Source organism: Abramis brama, assembly GCF_963993115.1.
Source record: "Abramis brama genome assembly, chromosome: 11".
NCBI lineage: Eukaryota > Metazoa > Chordata > Actinopteri > Cypriniformes > Leuciscidae > Abramis > Abramis brama.
Genome location: NC_139973.1, coordinates 15,333,133 through 15,340,890, shown reverse-complemented (window position 1 = coordinate 15,340,890; position 7,758 = coordinate 15,333,133). Strand labels below are relative to the sequence as shown.

General features: G+C 39.1%; 1 long non-coding RNA gene across 1 annotated transcript; it reads right to left on the bottom strand.

Annotated features, from left to right (window-relative positions):
* Positions 1 to 2,662: 2,662 nt before the first annotated feature.
* On the bottom strand, positions 2,663 to 6,167 carry LOC311092681. Its single transcript, XR_014608284.1, has 3 exons — positions 6,075 to 6,167; positions 4,594 to 4,742; positions 2,663 to 4,291 (listed from the first exon to the last, which is right to left on the bottom strand). It is a non-coding gene; the product is annotated as an uncharacterized lncRNA (long non-coding RNA).
* Between the last annotated feature and the right edge of the window lie 1,591 nt (positions 6,168 to 7,758).

The following is a 7,758-nucleotide window of genomic DNA, read 5'->3' as shown; positions in this document are numbered from 1 at the left end:
TCCCCCAAGCAAATACAAGTATCAGTGTCTTTTTCTTCTTAATTGCTTTAACTGCTTGTAACTTAGGAAATAATGTTTAAACTGTGGAAAATTAAATCTCCCATATGACAAAGCAAGCACTATTATACAAAGGAAGGGGCCCATTTTGTTAATGGTTCCATGCAAGAATTGGCCATCTTGCCCAATAATGTTCACCGTACATCTCAGTTCATTTGTTTACCGCCGAGTCAGCAGAATAAAGATGGCAAATAATAACGTGTGGGTCTCTAAATATGGAAAAGAGAGTGAGCGGGAAAGAGAGAAAGGGGGGAGGGGATGTGTTTTGAAAAAAAAAAATGTATGGTGCAGAAACTTGAAGTCGTCTTGAATTATGTTTTTCAGGCTTTAGCATCAGGCCAGTGAAATGAATTAGTTTTGTTTTGAACCAACATTTTCTGGTACACAAAACACTTTCTGAAAGTACTGAATGCGTTACTCTTGAAATTTTGTAAATATGCAGGTAGAATTTGACTTATACTGCTTTTGGCAAAGAAGTGTGGATTATCTATTTATCGCTGCCTTTCAAATGGTTGACTCATCAGTTTTGCTATTGCTCTGTATTTCATGTCCAGGGATAAATATATATACTACCTACTGTATCTTTGCCGGTCCAAATGTCACTAAGCTGATTGGTGGTAATGGAGGGAGTTTATGGCAGCCATGTTTATGTATGCTTTTAGTGTATTCCCACTTGGGAGGCACATTTTTTTACATAAAGGAATAAAGATAAAAAGGAATTATTGATAATAGATGGAATGTTGTGTATTGTAGACTGCTGGATGACCTTACCATCAGTGTAGAAGTGACGGTCGAGGTGATAGCACATAGGTGGTGGTCCCGTGGGTGCTGTAGAGAGGGAGCTTTCGACTGGGAATATCTATGTGTGAGTGTGTGTGTGAGAGTGCGCTCTGAGGCAGGTTGAGGTCTGGCTGGCCGGGAGAGGCCTGTTCATTTCACAGCTGTAGTGGGATTATGTGGAGTCAGGGTGGAGGGGGTAAGCCTGGCCCTTTTATCTCATTCAAACATGCTGCTAATTCAGCAGCACGCGGCTGGCACCGCGACTAGCACGCTAATCACCGCATCACTTTCCCCGCAGTGAATAAACCTCCATTCTAATCCCCAATCAACCACACTGACACCCGTTTACACACTCCCGACACACCGGGAAACGGACAGAGAGAGAGAGAGAGAGAGAGAGAGAGAGAGAGAGAGAGAGAGAGAGAGAGAGAGCAGGGAGGAGGGGAGAGGAGCAAAGGAGGAAGCAGGCTGGGGGTTGTGACAGAGAAAAAGCAAGAAATAGTAGTAAGAGTGATAGTATATTTACGCAAAAAAAAAAAAAAAAACTAATTTTAAGGGTTTTATTAGTTAACATGAATGACAATTAAAAATATGGTTACACTATTTTAAGGTGTGCTATTACAGTTTAATTACACAAATAAGTAAATTACAAAAGTAATATTAATTAACTACTACTTAATTAACTTATGTACTTACTATAGGGTTAAAGTTAGGGTTATGGCTTGGTTTAGTGTAAGTTACTTGTAATTATACATAATTTACTGTATTACTAAGTACATGAAACCCACTTTCTTTTAGTGTCCTTGTTACCCAAGTTACATGTTGTTACTGTAATAACTATAAATTATGCATAATTACACACACAACTTATCCTAAACCAAACCCTAATCCTAACCCTAAAATAAATACATTTTGTTAAGTATTATTACTGTCCCTGAATATATAATTACACTGTAAAACGGATACCTTAAAATAAAGTTTAATCGCTCAGTGTTAGTTTATGTTAGGGCACCTATTATGCAAAATTCACTTTTACATGGTGTTTGAACATAAATTTGTGTTGGCAGTGTGTGTACACAACCACCCTATAATGATAAAAATCCACCCAGTGCTTTTTTTTTTTAATCCCCATTAATCATGAGCAGTGTCTCAGAACAAGCTGTTTTCAGATTCTGGGCAATGTGACGTACTTTTGCACAAGCCTCTCCCACGACTGTTGACGGCCCTTTTTAGCATAGACCCGCCCTCAGTCAGCTGTACACATTCCGCCATTGTTTCGACGCCGGAGCAGCTGTAGACAAGAATGTCTTCCAAGTGATGTAGGTGTTTTGTTGTTGGATGTAAGAATGAACATAGCAGTCATCATTTACTCACAACATCTGAGCTGCTGAAGATGCAGTGGATTACTTTTGTTTTTGAAGGGAATGCGCCCCCAATCTACCTAAATGAGTTTGTTTGCGCAAATCATTTTACACCAGACTGCTTTGTGAACGAGGGTCTGTACAAAGCAGGCTTGCTAAAAAGTTGTTACTCGAGAATGGATCTGTACCAACTGTTGTGTTCGTGATCCAGCTTACAGTCTCCGGAGCGATACTGATACATGGCAGTAATGAAAGGGAGAGGGCACACTATATTACAGTTTATAGGAGTTGTTTTACAGATATAAAGTGTACCAGTTTATTAAGCACCCACTGAGAAGGTCTGTATTACTGTTTACTATATGTTGATAATAATGCAAGGGAGAGAGAGAGTTTATAGATAAGACTTTAATTTGCACTTTTTGTACTGTTTTACTCAGCTCTTATGGTGATTTTCTGGACTAAAACAAATGCTTCATCTTTTGTGGGAAGTACAATAAACTTCATAAAACTCATCAGTAAATTTTTGGATATAATTCGTTACAACAGGCTTGTACTAATAGTGGATAAAAGCACGATGACAAATAAGTTATAACTGTAATGAAACTAAACTATACCCGTTCTCTCTCCATACAGCATATATTCTCTGGCTCTGTAGGCATTATTGTCCGACTCTGGGTCCAACTGAACACTGCTAGTACAGTTTCTGTTCTGACATTTTCATTCCATGAGATGAGATTGTCCTGAAACTGAAGCGCAAGCCCTTGAAGCTCCGCCCTCTTCTTGAAAGTGGGCCAGAGGCACCAGCTCATTTGTATTTGCACACACAAAAACGGCACGTTTTTGCTCACCCGCCAAAAATAGCAATTTTAACATGTTGTAAAAAAATATCTTTAGGGTATTTTAAGCTAAAACTTCACATACACACTCTGGGTACATCAGAGACTTATTTTACATCTTGTAAAAAGGGGCATAATAGGTGCCCTTTAAGTAATATTAAGTGATGGTAACTTAATGTTGTCACGGATTGGGTGGCTATAAAGAAAGCATGATGATGGAAGTAAACAAAACAGTATTTAACTGCAAATTAAAAAACAAAGAAACACGCAGGAGATAACTTGAAGACAAGGAATAGAGCAAACACTACAACATACACGTTTAACAATACAGGACAAGGAACAGACTGAAACTGAGGGCTTAAGTACAGAGGCAAACAAAGGAGCTAATGAGTTAATTAATAAGGCACAGGTGAATGGGATGAATCAATGAGAAAACTGGGTCAAAGGAAAATAACAACTGAACACAATGAAAACTGAGACAAAACAAAACATACTAACCCTGACATTACTCCCCTCTCCCGAAAGGTGCACAATGTGCACAATGCGCCAAAAGGAGTCCAACCGGGGAGGCAGGGTGGGCGCCCTGGAGTAGTGGTAGGTCACCAAGGTGGTGCCGGCAGGCTAGGGATCCTCAAGGGTAGCACTATTGGAGCAAGGGTGGTGCTGTCAGTGCAAGGAGCCAGGGAGGTGCTAGTAGCTCAGGGAGCAAGGGAGGTGCCGGTAGTGCTAGGAGTCAGAAAGGATTGGCATCCGTGGCCTTTACAAGGGAGCCGGTTTGGCCACTGTGGCCAGGGACTTATGGAGAAGACACTGTGGCCCAGACACACATAGCAGCAGCAACGGACAGAGAAAGAACCACCTCTTCAATCCCACCAGGGCAGCCATGAAGAGCAGGCTCTAGAATTTGGCTCACTGGAACAGACTCGGAATTTCTCTCACTGGAAAGGACTCAGGAATTTCTCTCACTGGAAAGGACTCAGGAATGTCTCTCACTGGAACAGACTCGGGAATTTCACTCATTGGAGTGGATTTGGGGATTTCACTTTCTGGAGCGTGTTCTGGGATTTCACTCTCTGGAGCGTGTTCTGATATTTTACTCTCTGGAACGGATTCTGGTATTTCACTCTCTGAAGCGGATTCTGGGATTTCACTCTCTGGAGTGGACTTAGGAATGGACACTTTTGGACACATTCTTTCGGGCCCGGGGGAAGGCTGGAGAGGCTGAATAGGTGGTTCTGATGTTCACTGTTGCAGAGTCTGTGGAAAGGTTGGGTGCAGGCTTGGGATGAGCTGGAGCACTCAAATGTTTTTGGGATGGGACTGGATGATGGCAGGTGATGTCCTCATTAATTTCCTCAACAACGAAATCAGAACTATTTAGCCAGAGGACATGATCAATGCAATCAACTAGGGTATATAACAATATAACAATATATATATATATATATATATATATATATATATATATAGGAGATTTGAAATTGAAATTGAATTTGAAATAACTCATCATCCTGTCCCATCTGAAAGCATGCAATGAGCATAGAATCGCTCCAGCTCACCAGATGGGACAGCTCCAGGAATTCACCCACGTAATGCTCCAGAGGTCGGCCTCGCTGCTGGATGTTTAGCAGGCTGTCCTCTGTCAGTCTCTGTTGCTCAGACCGTTCCATTTTAGTAGGTCCTGTATTCTGTCACAGTTTGGGTGGCTCTAAAGAGAGCACAGTGATGGAAGTAAACAAAATATTATTTAATTGCTAATTCAAAACAAAGAATCACGCAGGAGATAACTTGGAGACACGGAATAGAGCAACCACTACAACATACACGTTAAACAATACAGGACACAAGGAACTGACTGAGGGGCTGTTTACACAACACCATTTTCAGCTAATACCATTTATAACGGGTTTCAAAGTGCAAGTTTTTGAAAATGGTCTCCATGTAAACAACAAAAATGTGAATCTCTGAAGACAATGGGCCCTATTTCAACGATCTGAAACGCAAGTATCAAGCGCAAAACTCAAGTAACTTTGTGGGCGGGTCTTGGGCGCTGTTGCAATTATACCGGCGGGATAAATGACTCTTGCGCCCGATCTATCTATCTATCTATCTATCTATCTATCTATCTATCTATCTATCTATCTATCTATCTATCTATCTATCTATCTATCTATCTATCTATCTATCTATCTATCTATCTATCTATCTATCGTAATAATGTATGATTTGCAAAAATGATAACTGCTGCGTCTGTGTGTAGATGAGAGAATCAAAGTGTATGCTTGTGACACTTAAAGCACACGCTACATTGATTATGGCCAAGCATGCGCCTTTAAAATAGCATATGAATAACATGCGCAACGCGCCACTGACTTTAAACTGTTTTTTTTTCGGTCAGTGGCGGAATTGTTTTCTAAACCTGTAAAAAAGCATGAGGGAACATTTGCGCCGGAACACGCCTCCTCTTTTCGCTGCACCGCCCCTGGGAGCGCACGTGTATTTCTTAGTTAACCGACGTGCGTCTGTGGAGGGAAAAGTCCGCTTTGCGTGGGTGCAAAATAGGAATGATACATGCGTCGGTGTACAAAGTCAGTTGCGCTGGGTGCAAGATAGGGCCCAATGACGTCATGCACATGCGTATTACGTGTTCAGTCTATGGTGTTTCATCGCTATCTAACGGCCTGGCAGCAGAATACAGGGTTTTTAGTCATTTTAGCGGATCCGTGTGAATGGGGATCATTTCGACAATGGTGTCGTCTGTACGCGGAAAACTCAAAGGAAAAACTTCTCTGTTTTAAGCATATCATTGTTGTGTAAACGTCCTCTCAAACTGAGGACTTCTAACGATTTAATTAATAAGGCATAGGTGAATGGGATGAATCAATGAGACAAACGGGAAAAGGGTCAAAGGAAAATAGCAACTGAAAGAAATGAAAACTAACACAAAACAAAACATAACTCTGAAAATTGTAAAATGTTGGTGCATAAAAAAAAGAATTATTTTATTTTATTATTTTATTTTATTTAGTTTAATTCTTACCTGTGCCTTCTTTCTATTTGTCCAGGCCAGGGATTCAGTCCTTTCATAGCCAGGTTGATGTAAACTATGTTAATGTAATGGAGAGGCATAGAGACAAGAAAAAGTGAAAAGCGGTACAAATATATCACCCACAATTCCCAATGAGTTAAAGAAGATTAGGATGAGCGCTTCAGTGTTTGTGTGCACTGTACTGTGTTGTAATGCCTGAGATTGGTTGGAGATGAATGCAAATGTTTACTGTGTTTTTAGCAATTGTAGATGTGAGTAGAAAATGAAATTCCTTTTCCTTTTTTTTTTTTTTAATCATAAGTCAAAGATAAGGGCCATGAAAGACAACCATGAAGTATGTCATGATAATATACTAACATCTCAACTAGACAGAAATGTACTAACATGAGCCATGGTCTTTTTAAATTATTTGTCTGCAGGGCAGATACACACACAGTGTTTTGTCAATGATATGAAAAAGTGATGAGATATTGATATAGCTATCAAAGCTACATTTCACAACTTGCCATCTCATCAAATGCACATCTATGATATTAAACATAAGCCTCTTAGGAGAGAATATAGAATTACATGGAGAAGGAGAGAAAGAGGGAGATAGATGGAGAGAGAGAGAGTGTTTCAGTGTACTCATTTCCTACACACACATCAGATCAATGAGGAAGGAATTAATGTTTGATCCCATCTTATTTGATACTGTCACTCTCTATAGTTGATTGTTTAGATGGATGGATGATAATGGCGATTACTGTTATTATTGTACCAGTATTGTTATTTTTTAAAAGTTATACAAAAAATAATCTATTAAAAAAAAGTTTGGTACAATCTACTTCCGGGTAAAGTTAGAGACAGGTTTCATGGTATGCTTAGGTTTAAGGGTTGTTAAGGGGTAGGTGCAGGGTCAAGAGTGTAATAATGATGTATTTACAGAAATGAATTGTCAGTTTGTCAGTTTAGTTGTTCCTGTGTTCTTGTTTTTGTTTTCTCAAAAAAAATTATCTTGTGGCCATTACTTATTATCACATTCCCACGAGTTAATATGATGTAAATTAATATCTCGTGGCAACGACATATTATCACATTCCTACAAGTTTATATGCCACGATAAAACTAAGTGAACCGAACATGTTCCCTCTCGGTCACCGTAATATGCAGGTATTTTTAAAATGTAAGTACAATTGTAAGAACGTGTATGTCCACAATAAATGTGTATTGCATTAATTGATTAATTTAAATCTTAGTACATAATATTTAAAGACACTTAATATGAAGCAAGACCAAAAATTAAGCAAAAAGGTAGCATGTAAAACAACTAATCTGACAGTCTATATATATATATAAATTTCTTGCTGGCACAAGGAAAACACCCATATATTTCCAGTCATACAGTATGTGCAGACATAAACACACAGTAGGAAGTCTGCACCCCCTGCAGATACAGCAATCATTCACTCTATCAGTGAATGTAATGTTTCTCATAGTGCTGATGTTTTACATTGTGTTCATAATAGAGACCAGCATTATCATGTTGTCCCTTCAGACCTTTATATATCCTTACCATTTAGCTTGTTCTAAATACAATAATGCAATTATAGTTTATCATATGCATAAAACTTTTTTCCATTTTTACTCAGCTCAAGCTATGAATAAAATGAATTCAATCATAGAGCTATTTTGA